The sequence below is a fragment of the Trachurus japonicus genome, chromosome 16, assembly GCF_045865225.1.
Source record: "Trachurus japonicus isolate A0001 chromosome 16, Traja_1.0".
NCBI classification, from domain to species: Eukaryota; Metazoa; Chordata; class Actinopteri; order Carangiformes; family Carangidae; genus Trachurus; species Trachurus japonicus.
This window is the reverse complement of record NC_140922.1, coordinates 16,743,174-16,758,693: the sequence shown is the minus strand read 5'-3', so window position 1 is coordinate 16,758,693 and position 15,520 is coordinate 16,743,174. Positions and strand designations below refer to the sequence as shown.

The 15,520-nt window shown below is 44.3% G+C and overlaps 1 protein-coding gene across 1 annotated transcript in view; it reads left to right on the top strand.

The window, feature by feature from the left end:
• The first annotated feature begins 610 nt into the window (after positions 1–610).
• The window catches only part of alg2 (ALG2 alpha-1,3/1,6-mannosyltransferase), a 36,659-nt gene continuing 21,749 nt past the window's right edge, over positions 611–15,520 (top strand). Inside the window, exon 1 of the mRNA XM_085802172.1 lies at positions 611–647. The gene's annotated coding sequence lies outside the window, so the exon portion shown is untranslated. The remainder of the gene's footprint in view (positions 648–15,520) is intronic.

The window sequence follows — 15,520 nt, the reverse complement described above, 5'->3', positions numbered from 1 at the left end:
TCCATCCATCCATCCATCCATCCATCCATCCATCCATCCATCCATCCATCCATCCATCCATCCATCCATCCATCCATCCATCCATCCATCCATCCATATCTGCATTTTTATTTGTGGAAGTCTGGAGTCTATCCCAAATAACTTGGTGAGAGGCAGGGTAGCCTTCACATTGCCATTAGAAAACACTCTACATGTCTTTTGAATGTGAGAAGAAACCAAAAGGACCTGGAGATCCCAGGATCTTCCATCTTAACTATACAGGAGCAAACCACCGATCCACCACAGTGCCAAAAAACCACTTACTACAAAGTGAGTTATGTAATCCCGGTAACAGATACGCTTTCTTGCGTTTCATGGGGTTGTTGGGGCTGTCCCAGGCTTGATTCAGAGGCAGAGTTAGATGCTCATTAACAGCTTGCTCTGTTGGATCCCATCAGGTAAATTAGTCTTTTCCTCTGTGTGTGTGGCTTGTTCTCACCCAGTGACGTCACACTCGTGTTGCTGATGGAATCTCCAGCCTGTCGTCGCCGCGGCAGCAGGAAAAAACCGAGTCATCGGGTCACGACGGCGACCGGACAACTGTCTTAGAGAGTGACGTCGCATGAACGTCTTACTCTAGCAGCTTTACTATACACACCGCGCACACGGTAAGCCAGGGGAAACCCTCACACACACACACACACACACACACACACACACACACACACACACACATACTCACACACTCACTAATCCAATTACGCTATTAGTTAGTGGCAGTCTGGCCCAGACCTCCTTGGACACATGCTGATCCACTTATTACTGGATGGATAGGCCTGGGCAATCCCAGTGTTTCCCAGCTCTCTCTTAAGCTTAAGTGGCACTGAGCCACCACATCAGGAAGACACCTCATACGCACAAAGGATCCCCCTGCTATTTCTGTGGACATAAATGCCGCCTGCCCGGTGAGTCAACAAAGACGAGGAGGAGACCAAGAAGTGACTTCCACTCAGTCAGCAGAGTTGCTGAGAGTGAACCGGAAACCCAGAGCTTAGCCAGGGTAAGACACTTTCCCCTACGCACGGCCCCGTCTGCACAAAACTCCTAATCACATGCCAGGAATAGTCACGGACATATACACTCTGGAAATTATTAGCAGGAATGAAGAACAATCAACGGATGGAAGACCTTGGGATGCTGCTTTCACCCACCAAACATGCGCTACTTTTCCATGTGCTAGAGAACCATTGATACCATTTGTAGTGTGTGTGTGTGTGTGTGTGTGTGTGTTTGCGCGCAATTGTGTATTTTCTGAGAGCCTCTTCATTAAACAACACACCAGAATGAGAGAATGAGGGACACTCCAAACAAGGCCACAAGTCCATACAGAGGCTCTTACCCAACACTCACAGTGTAGTGAGGCTCTGCAGAGCTGTTATATTCTCTTTTATTCCCTTCTGCATACAAACGCACATGCACATACACACACTCAGCATACCGCACTGACAGCTCAGGCGGTGTGATTGCGCACAATGGCTGAGCCTCTTTTTATGCGATGAACTACACTCTGGGATACCGAAGTCACGCACTCACATGCTTACGCCACATGTACGACAAAGACAGAAAGAAACCAACGAACAGAAAAGACATAAAAACAGGCCAGAGGCAGGAAAAAGAGGTCGCCGCCGCGTTTTGGTGGAAGAACGCTCATGGAAAGGTGACGGAGGGAAATCACGTTAGTTGTGTGTGTGTCATGTGTCACATCAGGCCCTCCCTTATGCTAATGTACTATTCATCTGTGTCATAGAACGATAATGACTCTCAGCGCAGAGAGGCCGCTGAGGCACTCAGACGCAGAGTGACGCTCCGGTGTCCACTCCACAGTCAGCCTGTCTGTCTGAACGCTCCACTCTTCCTTGTTTCGCTTTCATTGTCTGTCTCTGTCTCCGACTGTCTGTCTCCGCGCTGTCCTCTTTTTGTGTGTTTCCCCGTTTTCTTTTTAAGATAAGATGAGATAATCCTTTATTTGTCTAACGATTGGGAATTTACAGTGTTCTGTTTCCCTATTGTCTTTCTCATATGTCTCTTGTTTGTGTGCATCACCTTTTTTTCATTCTTACTTCCTGGAAAACATGGACATTTGAAGTCTTTATTCATGATGTTCAAGTAGGAGAACGTAAAAGTCCAAACCCCAATATGACTTAGTTTTTTTTTTCTTTTTTAAAAATGTAGAATGAGCAGGAGGAACTCGCTGTTTGATCACTCCTTGTTTCTCACACAGTTTTAAAGTGACTGAGGCATAATCAGAAACTTGTTTGTGTATTTTCTCTATTTTCTTAGTTCATTTCTATAATTCATCCTCACAAGAAGACACAGACTACTGTGAACTGGTGTTCAGCGTGTCCTTGCACAGACAGCATTTGTGTGTGCAGTGAGCTTCATGCATACTGTTGTCTGTGTGAATATGTGTGTTGCAAAGTATGTCATCCCATCGCAGATAGCTCCCTGTGTTTCCCAGGTGAGCAGCTTCTTCTTATAGTGGTGTGTCCAGTGTGAGTGAACGGCCTGTCTCACATGGAAAGTGAAGGGTGGAGAGGAACTGAGGTTTCAGCTCGAGGGGACATGGGGGGATAGCACATAGCCCTGGGGAAGTTTAACCATGTACAATGCAAGTGTGTGTATGTGTGTGTGTGTGTGTGTGTGTGTGTGTGTGTGTCGTCTGCCTGAGGTGAACTGGAGGATGTTGACGTTGATGTGTTCTGATGGACTCACACACAGACACAGACCCTGCCTGTGACTCACAGACGAGGCGCACGTATCCCCTCTGGGACAGCCCGAGGAACACACACACATGCACACACACACACACACACACACACACACACAGACAGACATACATATGCTTGCCAGGTTAGATATCTGCCGGAGCCACTCATGGATCTTGTTCTAGCAGGAGAGAGGGATCGGAGCAGGGAGGGGAATGTGGGATCGTCGGGACGTTTCTCTGCAATTCTTCAGAGACGGAAGCTGCAGTTTGAAGCATCTCATTGTGTCTCTGCAAATTTTTTTCCTGCAGTGAATTTCTCCGTGAAATTAGATTGGGACTTCCAGGGGTTTCTTGCTCACCTCTGGCTCACCCCCTACATCGGGATAAATGTGTGTAAGCACAATGTAGACAATGTTCTCTCCCTATAGTGCGGCCCATGAATGGTCCTTATTGAGCAGCTGTGTGGATTGCGCGGGCGTTTTCTGGGTGCATGGGCTGACTTCTCTCAGGGCACTGACCACAGAAGTTTAGGATAGCAACCGGAGGCTGCGGCCTTGATAAAGATGGATCATGAGGCTTGATGAGAAGAGCGAGGCGGTACTCAAGTCGTAGCTCTGAGCCAAAGACTTTGCCTCATTCTCTCCCTGACTCACTGCACATAATCAGACATTAAAACATGAGTAAAAACACTTACATTACCCATCGGTCCCCTGTGAGGATGAGGATGGTTTCTGACGCGCACGTAGAAATGTGCGTGTGCATTTGGGAAGATAGAGAAGAAGATACAAACACACAATCTTGCCAACATAGAAATAAGCCAGAGGGTTAATATGAGCTGTGTGTGACGCCAACCGTATGCTCGTTATAATAGTGCTGCGAGCCTCCAAGTGACAGATATCTCACACACACACACACACACACACTCATGTACACAATGGATGATCAGTAGTGCATTTTGAGATCAAAGCATTCGTCACAAGTGACTGCCCATTTATTAGGAGAAACGGAAAATAACTTTGACATCAATGCAGCTGTTGGACACTGCATTTGCTTCTCTAAAGTCCTCTCAGTTTCGGCAGCGATGATGATGTCTGTGTATGAGAAGACGATCAAAGGAGATACACAACGTAAACTCCCTCAGCACAACAGAGAGATGCAGTAGCTGGATGTTGCACTTGACCAGTCATTAGTGTGTTTGCCTTGTCAGGAAGGAAATAAGATGGGACAGACAGGAATTCATTGGGACCTCAGGCAAAAATGCCCATGAAGGTTGTTGATGTGACTGTTAATTTTTGGCGCAGCAATTTAGGAGTATCCTTTCACCCTGTTCACAAGTTTTCAGAAAGCTGCCAGCTATTCATTCCTGAATGCGTCTATTGTCCCCCATGGGCCACTGTAGGTGAGTTGTGGGAACTGGTGACGTAGGGATTCTTTCCAAGGCATTCTCGGTGAGGACAAACACAAATTTGTGGTATATTGTGATTTAAAACCAATTAGAAGAAGACAAATGGAGAGTTTGTTTGCAAACATGTTGTAGAAATGTATTATGACCTTGTTTGAAGTGAGTGAGTGTGTGTGGCGAAGACTTCTGCATCGTGAAGTCCTTTGCTCAAAGCAGAGTTGAGGAATCCCCATACACCAGGACAGGACCTTCTGTTGTTTTGAGAACACAAGGGCTCTGATGAAAATATATTTTAAATGTTTTTTTTGGCAGTGTAGGTGATCAGTATTAGGTCAGGGTAGAAAATAGCACATGCCATGGATTTAGTCACTGTCAGAGTCGACAATACAAAAATGCTCAGCATTAAAAGCACATCAACATTAAGTAATCCGCTCCACTGTATGCTGCAACACCATGTCAATCAAACAATGTCAATCTCACATCTATAACGTGATAAAAAAATGCCCTGAGCAGTCAGGACGGCTCTGCTGATGAAGGAGGGTAGTGAGGCAATGTTGTGGTGTTCATAAATGTGAACTTTCCCATGCAGCAGTGAACACAACACACAGCAACCTGAGCTCATGTGGACACTTTCAAACTCACTATTCACTAACTCACCACCTGTAGCATGTGCTTTACTGAGAGCTCCTCACTCACTCTCTCGTGGAAAAACGTCTTCCCACACCACCGCCTGTGTGTCAAGCCCACACAGATTACCCACAAGGCTGTGTTTTCTTATTGTGTAAATGAAGGGGTTTTATTTGTAAGCTAAATTATATTTTCTGAGCATTTTTATCAAATAATGTTTAGAATATAGTCATATGTAAATAGTATTATGTAAATAGAGGGTAATAGAGACATGTCCTCCTCCTGTGCCCATAGTTGATCTGGTCCTGTGTTTGCGTGTGGGTGTCATTCATGCCTTTTCTATATTAACTGCTCTAACGTTCCACAAGGTGTGCCTCTGCGCGGCCTCCGGCATCATTTTAATATCGGTTCCTGAAGTGCCGGCCTGGTGAACCTGATCCCCGTCCATTGTCACAGCTGCTGTGACAAAAATCACAAGAGTGGCATACGCACACACCAACAAACAGATTGTTAGACAGTTGCAAAGTGAGTTAAAGATAATGTACTTCTTTAAAATGTATTTTAAACATTTTTATGACACTGACATTATGCATCAATTTACAATACCTTAATGTGAATTTCACCTACTGTTAAAATAGTCGTGTAATGTCGTAAAAGTCTAAGTAAATAACTCAACAATGCTTTAACTGTCACTGTTGAATCAGCTCTTGTAAAAAAGGCTCCCACTAATGTATGTGAACCGGTGCCATATAGTTCAGCACATGTGATGGTCTATCCTGAGAAGTAATGACAGTATAGAGCTGCATGGTGAGAAGTTCGGGATCAAGTGTTTCTGGTGCTTGAGCCTGACTACAAAAGTCAGGCTAGGTTGAACTTTTGAACTTTCTATTGTTGGTCTGTCTCTGCTACAGTCCTTTATGGAAGAACAAGACTAAACCACTGGACGACCCCATTATGATCTGAGGTAGAAACATACTTATCACACTAACACTAACACTAACACTAACACTAACACTAACACTAACACTAACACTAACACTAACACTTACTGTCGTTGTGAACAGAGCTAAAGTGGTTTAGATAGTTTGGCTGATCTGTCATCTCGCTAACGAGCTATTCGATCATCTGACAGTTTGTTGTTAACAAGCTTCACAATAGCAATATTGTCATTTGATTATGAAATCTAAAATACTGTACTTCGGTGTGTAAAACACTTTGTTAATCTGGTGTGAAAGATGTTATCAGGCTTCTTGGAAACAGCCATTGAAATAAGAGGAAAATGACATGTCTTCATAAAGTGGAACGATCCTTTAGGCCATGGTTTTGTTGCTTGGTCGACAATTCTTGTGTTAACATTTGTCTGTCTCTGTTGTCAACACTCTCTAAATGGGTTTTTAACCAACAGCTGTGATGGTAACAAAGACAAAGAAAGAATGTGTCACTGCTCTGATTCAGCCTCTGTCGCTCTTTTCACTTTCCCCTACATTCCTTTCATCTGCGGACGCGTTTCTTTTTTCCCCTGCATGACTTCATCAGTGTAATGGCAAATCATAGATTTAGTTTTATTGCACTTTGGACTGCTATTAGGTAAACGTCTGCAGCGCTCGTCTTTAGTGGGGAATAAACCTGACCACTTAGGTATCTGAGGAATCCACAGCATCATCACATTCTGGTCTGATAACAGTGGAACAGCCTGATTCCTATCACCTGCGATGTTGTAATTGTCTCTGTCTGTGTGTGTGTGTGTGGGGGGCGGGGGGGAGTGAGACATGTTTTTTTTCCTCATACCATAATAGGCTTCTCCGAATAACTGTCCCATAATTCTAGTCTCGTGAGTGGATACAGCCGGCGCTAGCCTCAAAAGGAAGAGAGAGACAGAAAGAGAGACAGAAAGAGAGAGAGAGAGAGAGACAGTAGCTGTAACTCTCACTTTCACTCACTGTTTCTGACACACACACACACGCAAACACACACACGCTGGACTTTAATTCACCCTCTGGTTCAGACATCAAGGTTTCCGGAAGGAATTCCAGGCATCCCGGGAACTATCTTCCTGATTCCTAAAGGCTTAGCATTGTGCTCATCCTGTCTAGTTCCTCAGCCAAGAAACACTACACACGCACACACACACACACACACACACACACACACACACACACACACACACACACACACACACACATACTAACAGTCCAACGAGCCTCAATATCCACTTGGACAAGCTAATTTACGCTGTGACTGAGCAGCAGGGAATGCTGTTGTAATCCCTACTGTGTAGAAGCACAAGTGATTTATTCCAGTGGTGATGCTGAGCTGGCACACACACACACACACACACACACACACACACACACACACACACACACACACACACACACACACTGGGATACCACAAAAGAAGAGATAAAAGAAAGATAACCTGTTGAAAGATTGTGTTTCTCTTAGCTTTGTCAAGTGGTGTTTTGGAGATGAGAGGTCGGCTCTGCCTCTGACCTCAGCTCCTCTGACCCTCACCCTGCTCTTGAGGAGGTTTACTCCTCCGCTGTAGTGTAAAGCCAGGGTCCGTACACGTCTGTGTTTAGACAAAACACAGGGCCAGCCTGTGAAAAGACAAGGGACTCCTGAGGTTTTCTCTCAACAGGGTCGGTAGGTATAGGTGGCCAAAAGTAAGTGGACAGCCAAAACACGATGCTAATACAGTAGGCTGTGGGATGATTGAACATCTCAATTCTGATCTTCAGATTTCAGGGTTTTCTACAAGATTTTCTTTCTGGTTCCTATAGGTTGTTGGTGGTGTGTGTGGTCTTGCCAATCTATTGCCACAGAGGCACATTTTCATTTTAAGAAGTGTTACTTTGCTTACCTGGAACTTTGGGGAATAGTCCCGTACAAATGTGCATGAACATATTATTACTTAGTGTATTCATATAAAAGTATGTGTAGTTGATTTATGAATTCATGTGCAAGCTCATGACAAATGAAAAGAAAATAAGTGGATACATGGGTGTACTAGGAACATAAAGACATACAGGAAAAGTTTGAACATGAAAGAACTGGTTGTGATGAGCATAGTGTGAATTTGAAGCTAAGCCCAGCTGAATGCAAATTCTGTGCCAATGGGAGATGTCGGATGGACGTGTTATGTGGTGTTCAGACTGAAAGCAGCGCAGTGCTCAAAAAGACAAGTGGATGTGTTGGTGGGGATGTTGTTGTTTCAGGTACCAGAGAGATGATAGAAAATGAAAGGGGCCGGTTTGAGTGGTAGATCTGTGAGTTTGAAGGCCTGTTTCAACATCACATCACTGACCAGTGGCTTACAATGGCACGATAGAGTACAAAGTATGTTGCAGAGTATTCTTAGAAAAGTGGCTTGTATGTATTTTATATGCCAGAGCAAAGCATTGCCATGTGAGTTCAGGTTGCATTATGGCAGACGAAGAGTCAGGTTGAACTTTCTACACTTCTCTCGTGACTTTGTGAACCCAGATTTAGACCGTGCTCTTATGCCAAGGAGCCCAACAACTCACTAACACACTTTATGTTTACTTCTCTGTTAATTTGTCACCAATCTGTACGTGCGTGCCGCTGAGCGTTTCACATGTGCTCGCTCGATTTTGTAGCGTTTGAAGCGCGAACCATCCGAATATAATCAGAGATATTTCACTCTCATCGCCAATTCCCACTTGCTCGTTCACTCAAATTGGAGATCTCGCTCTCCACAGTGGACGACGGGTGAGTGAGTGCTTTGGAGTGCGCGTGAGTGTGCAGCCGGTGGAGTGCTGTGTCCATGAAAGACTCTTCTTCACCCCCACTTGGCGGGAAGCGAAGAGTGGGCTGCGGCGGAATTGAGAACCCTCATCCCCTTCACTACAGTGTGAGAGAGCCACTGGGTCCACGCTAAGTGCTGCTGGGCACTATTACTGTGAAAAGGACCCCTCTCTAGGGTGTCCTTTCAAGTGTCTGCTGAACAGGACACTACCGAGAGCCATGGCCAACTAGTGTATGTGTGTGTGTGTGTATGTGTGTATGTGTATCTACATGTGTGGGCCAGTGTACTCGCTTGTATAATGCGTTGCCGGGAAGGTTTGTGCAGCTGAAACCAGATCAGGTATGTGTGACAGCCACCGCGTGAGTGTGCATTTATAGAGCAGCGCGTGTGTGTGCCAGGTTACAGTATTAATAGACGGCAGTGTGTTTGTACAGGCCACTAATAGCCACATGGCTGATATTAGTGGATCAGTTTCCATCACACTCTGTGGCGTAGAAGCGCCTGATTCAGCAGGTGTCCCCCCTGAATGTCCTCGCTGTTCCCTGGCTCCTTGAAAAGTGTCTCGGTGTCCTGGGGAGGGTTTGCCTTGTGATGTGGCCTGACCACCGGCCTGCCAGGGGGTCACACACTCATGTTATGTATCTATCAGTCAACAGGATGGAGCTGAGGCTCAGATGGAGAGCCATGCAGTGCAATTTGTTAACCAATATTTCCAGACATACAGTATATTCCATTAATACACAGACAAAATTGAAAAGGGATTTCAGCAACTAATATATAGATAAATAAAAGTGTGTGATATTTAATCATCAGTTTTTAAAAATGACATTAAAATAAGAAAAGTTCTTATATATTAAACAGACGAAAAGGAAATAAAATTACAATGAAAATTCATTCAAATATTAATATTTAAAGGAGAGGACTTCTTTCCGTTCTCTGTTTTACCAACTGGCTCTCAATTTCCTTCTCTATTTGCCACCTCTATTAGTATTGATGTGGAACTCTGGGACCTTGTTGTGGCAAAGCTTTGCTAATCCGCTGTGAGAGCTCTCGTTGGGTATCATCCATGCTTGTATGTAACTTGTACTCTTGAAAAGCTTCAGGATGGCAGCGATTCATTTGTGGCTGAGGTGTTTTTCTTTCAGTAGAGGCTGATGGAGAAGGCAAGGGATCTCAGCGTTAGTAGACAAAGCTAATGAAGTGCATCTTGAGTAATTTGTACTGTGTTCCTGAGTATGGTAAAATATAGCACAGTGAAGGGTTTGAATCCCTGGTGTGCATGTCCATGATGGAAATGTAAGTGCTTTCACGATTATTTGCATCGATTGGATGGATTTTTTCCAGAATGAATACCAGATCAAATTCTTCTATTTCACTCTCAAACAACAGATTTCATGTTTTCAACAGGGACTAGAGCATCTTTCTGTGTTTTAGTTTCAGTAACAAATGTTTTCTTTTTATATTGGAGGGGAAAAGCAACATATGACTTGTCTTGCTATAGGCCTCCATCATCATCACTATGGAGTTCTTATCCAGTGTTACCTTGTTAACACCCAAAGGTCTCTGCTGAGGATTCAGGTCTTGTCTTGTTTTTTGCTTGACAACCAGGCATTTCTGAGTTGATCTTTTAATTCAAGTTTATCTTATCTGATTCTGGACTGGAGCATGTAGTTATTCAATTTTAAGTTAACTTTTTTTTTCAAATAGATAATATAACATAATAATTCCAAGTCTGCTTCTAAACCATTAAACTGGCAGTGTTAACATGTCAGTAATCACAATTATGGGAAAACTGTGTAGTGGCTCTTATCTTGTACTTGTTCCACACATCGATCCACAGTGTTTCTGCAGTGCTGTATGGGACGAGCTGCAGAGTCGATACGCTACACTATAGGAACAGTAAGTCTGCTCAACTTCTGAGGAGTTATGAAAAGTTTGACAAGTTTTATCTAGGTCATGTAATATGTGGAGGTTCATGTTACTGTGCGCAGCAGTAAACTGACAGGTGGTGCGATCATGTTCAAGGGATATACGTGTGTGTACGCGCTCATATGCACAAGCCCATAATTACACTGTCCAGAGGAGGCAGGGTGGAATAATACACACATGAATACAGTAGGGGAGTGCACATACGTGTAGACACACACACACACACACACACACGCACAGACATACACACACTTCACACTTCAACAGCATCATGAGTTGGCAGTGGGCTCCTTTTCCACCTCAGGTCAGGCTTAGTTCATGCACAAAGAGTGAATGAGGGTGAGGGTGTATGTGTGTGTATGTATGTGTGTGTGTGTATGTGTGTGTGTGTGTATGTGTGTGTGTGTGTGTGTGGTAACCCTGCTCCAGTTTTATTTTTAAAGTGAGCTCAGACAAAGGCCTCCAGTCAGACTGCTCTGAGAACAGGACCTTGGGAACATGACCAGTGACTGTTGTGTCACTGTGTATGTGTGTGTGTGTGTGTGTGTCAGTGTGCGCGTGTGTGTGCGCGTGTGTATGAGAGTGTATCCGACTTTTCTCTTGTAAAGAAGTCGCTTGTTCAAGCTGAAAAGGAACAGAGAGGAAAAAGCTCTTGAAAATCCCTGCCAGATGTGCAAGAGCACAACCACACACTCTCTGTTGCTCGCTCTTTCTCTCTGACACACACACACACACACACACACACACACACACACACACACACACACACACACACACACACACACACACACACACTGCCCTTGAAAGTTGGCTGAGTGGACATTTGAATGTCAAGGGACGTCACTCTGTGATGTCATAGGAAGGATTTTATTTGCGATAGGAGCAATTTACCAACACACACACACACACACACACACACACACACACACACACACACACACACACACACACACACACACACACACACACACACACACACACACACACACACACACACACACACACAGTGGACACAGTGAGTAGACTTGTAGACTTTGCCTGCACACAGACTACACCACACCCAAAGCACTTTCTTAACAGGTTTGTGGAAAAGGGAACGAAAGAACAGAACAGAAGAAAAGAAAAGAAAGTGGAAGAGAGGCAAGAGGATGGAGGGAAGGAGAGGAAATGAGTAAATGAGGAAAGAGTGTGTGGAGAAGAAATTAGGAAAGACTGAGGAGTGACAAGAGAAAACGAGGTAAGAGAAAGTTAGGAGCGAAGATGAAAGGAAACAAGCGGACAGGTAACAAGAGAAGGACTGGACAGGAAAAGAAAGAAATAAAGAAGGAAAGAGAGAAAGAGGTGTAGTATAAAAATGAGACAATGTGGCAGAGGATGAAAGGAACTGATAAGAAAGATAAAAGCAGAGAATGGGGATAGAAAATATGATCCATAAAATGAGAGGAGAGGAGAAGAAAGAAAACAGAGGGGAGGAGATGGGATGAGAAAGAAAGGATGAAAAGAAAAGAGGAGATGGAGACAATCACATCCTTCTCAGCCCGTCTCCGTTCTTCTCTTGTGCTTTCAAAGCTTCTCAGATCTGCAGACGGCAGAGGACTTGGGGAAGCCTGGCCTCAGTTACATCACATCACACACACACACACACACACACACACACACACACACTCTCACACACACACACACACACACACACTCATACACATGCATACACACACACACTCACTACTTGAGCGTAATCTGTCCCGTAACTACACCGCTGCCAGCCCCCGTCTTTCCTTTCTTTATTTCTCCCTTTCTTCCTGTGTTTTCAAGTCTTTTTTTTTCCAGCGCTCATGACGCACTCTGGTACAATGAAACTGTTAAAAAGGAGTCCGGTGGAGGCTGGGGCAAGAGACCAAGAGGGGGTGGGGAGGAAGGGAGGGTGGGGGGGCGTAAAGTGACACCACACCAGGGCACTATATTTACAACGTGCCTCTGTAACACACGGCCTATTTATAGCTGCCAGATCTTTTCTCAGCGTCTGCCGCACACTGTTGCACCGTCACAAACACAGGCATCAGATGGCACTGGTGGATTCACACTGCGCTGCGCTGCCAAAGGGAACACGCCTTATCCTTTAGCATTTTCCTGTGCAAAGTAAACCCAACCTCACCTCATCGCTCCAGCCACCTTCCACCCCTCACACACATCACATCACACATTCGGGACGTTCTCTCTCGTCGCCTTTGTGTGTGTGTGATTTGGGTCTTTTCTTTTTCCTTGTCCGTCACTGATCTGCTTTTTTCTTACGATGAAAGGAGAGAAAAGCGACTTAACCCTGTCTTTGTCTCGGCTTGACTTTGCTATGAGACAGAAGACAGGAAAAACAGGTGAGATAATTATAGGGGGTTTATATGTTATTAAGAATTACAACATAAAACAGTCATGTGCAACGGTTTTGTGAAAAAAGACACAAACATGTACACCTGACCAGTGGCAGAGCGATTATTAATGATCCTTTATTATGGAAAACTGGTAATACTGCTACATAAAATACTTCAATCACACGAACAGTGAAAGTGGTGCACTGGAGAAAGTAAGGGCTTTCTGGATTATCAGACAAATTCACTGAAAGCATCAAAAATCTAAGTACTCATGAAAGGTGCCCCAGTGAGTGTTACTGTTAAGAATTCTTTGTAGGCTACTGCTGGTTTTATGTGGTTTTATGTAACTACGTTGTGTAGCTGAAACCATAATAGTGCATCATATTTTATAAGATGATGACTGGAGGAAGGTTTGAACCCTGTAACCCTGTGTGTGTCATCGTGTGACGTTGCAATGAAAAAGGACAGAAGGACGGGGAAAAACAGGCGAGATAAGTGAAGGGGTTTATATGTGGTTAAGGATTATACACACTTTTGGATTTGTACACACACACACACACACACACACACACACACACACACACACACACACACACACACACACACACACACACACACACACACACACACTCACCTGACTCTCAGGTTTCTGGTACAGGAGAGGAATTCATTCATAGTATCATGACTGCCCCCTCTGGACTGTTTTCGCGGTGTCTGTGTTTTGGTCCCTTTGTAAACAAACATCATTTAGCACGCACTCGCTTCAGTGAAAACCCAAATTACGCATTTGATCACTTGCACAAAATGAGGCCAAGAAAACAATATTCTCAGAAATTTTCAGAACACACGCAATAACCTCACACTTCGCCCAGAGACACATTTTCACATCTAATTCTGACGTCCTGAGCTCAGTGTTTTCATCAGCCCGTGGCCCAGGGGCCAATACTAAAATTAAGTGTCCTTAACACCATTACAAAATCCCATCGTGCCCTTCATGTGAGAATATTTAACATTTTTTCTGCCAAAGTAAAATATTTTTTGCCTCAGTACACTGTTTTCATATTTGGCCTTTTGTCATCTCCCTGCCTGCAGGTCACAGCAGCTTGCTGCTCCTTACAGAGACACGTTTGTATCTGCGCGCGTATGCTTGGGAACAAACAAGGTTAATAGCTACACTGTAGTTGAAAATTAATAGATTACTTTAGCCCAAAGGCTCTCTTTTTCATGTCTGATTTGTATAAAGATAAGCGTAACTGTCACAACATTTGAATTAAAAGCTAAAAGAACGTCTGTGTTCGCAGTGAGAGCTCTAAAAGTAACAAATCTATAACATGACTGTATGTCTGCTGTGGTCACGAGGGACTCCGGGGTGATTTAGGAGCATAGACATTTAAACATACAAGGCATTTTAAATGAAGTTATAAAAAGTTATTGGGTGTAAGGGTTTTCCACTTCACTGTGGTGCAGTTTCATTCACAAAAAAAACTTTCTTTCAGAGTAGGTATATAAATGTATATGCAGACATGAAATCTCATTTACAGTACAGTATTTTAAATAAAATTACAACAAATGAACTGGCACAAACTGCGTATATACATCACTTCCGGGCCACACAACATATAGGCAGTGACCTGCCCATGATGGGAATGAAGAATTAAAGAAGTGTAACGCACTTTAATGTAATGTGTAATGTACACTGTGACGCACAGGACTGCATTGAATAAAATGTAGGCTATATCTAACCCTAACCCAACCAGGCGAATCTGATCATGACTTTGGCAACAGTGAGTGTCATAAAGGTTTCATTATTAAGATGTTAACGTAAGACTGTGAGTGTGAGAATGACCTGTGTCTGTTTCTTTCCCTGTGGGGCATGACAGTGAACTGTGTTGACAAGCTGCGGCTGTTAAAACCATAATACAGGTATGTGCTGTTGTTCAGCGGCTGTATTTGTGGGAAAGCTGTAGCGAGGCTGCTCTGAACCCTGAGCTGGCGCTGTTTGTTGGGCCTGTCGCCGCTAACCAGACGACAGTAGACGGAGCTGAGGTGCCTGTAGGCATCTGAGTGTGCAGGAGCCGTCGTACGTACGCTGCAGTTGTGTGAGTTAGGGTGTGTGTTTACTCAACAGGGTGTTAACGTCAGTCAAGGAAATCAATGTTTATCCTCACACGTGTCAGGAGAGAAGCATGTGAGTGTGTTTACAACCACTTTGCTTTGCCATCATGTCTCCACTGTCCCCAAACACACAGATACACACACATACAGAGACCACTGTGTCCTGACTCAGCCTTTATTGAGCCACTGTGTGTTAGTAGATATACTCACCGACCGGCCAGTACAACCACAGGACAACTCTATGGTAGTTTTCCATGTGTGTGTTGGAGGACCAAGAGGGGTTGGGGGTAACATCTATGGTGGGTGGTGTAAGAGCGTCACTCCTGCTTCCTGTGCGTTATACAGACAAACGCATGCACACAGACACAAGATGATTTTAGAGACTATATGCAGAACAATGTGGCGCACAGAGAGAGAGAACAGCATCACAATACATCCACTAATAACATGCTGCAGTCAGGGTCGTCCCCTATCTGTGTCTTGCCGAGTCCTTTGGGGGGAGGTTTGTGGCCACTTTCCCAGCTCTCCCTAGGGAGTCAGTTCCAGCTGCTGCAGCTCCACACGGTCCC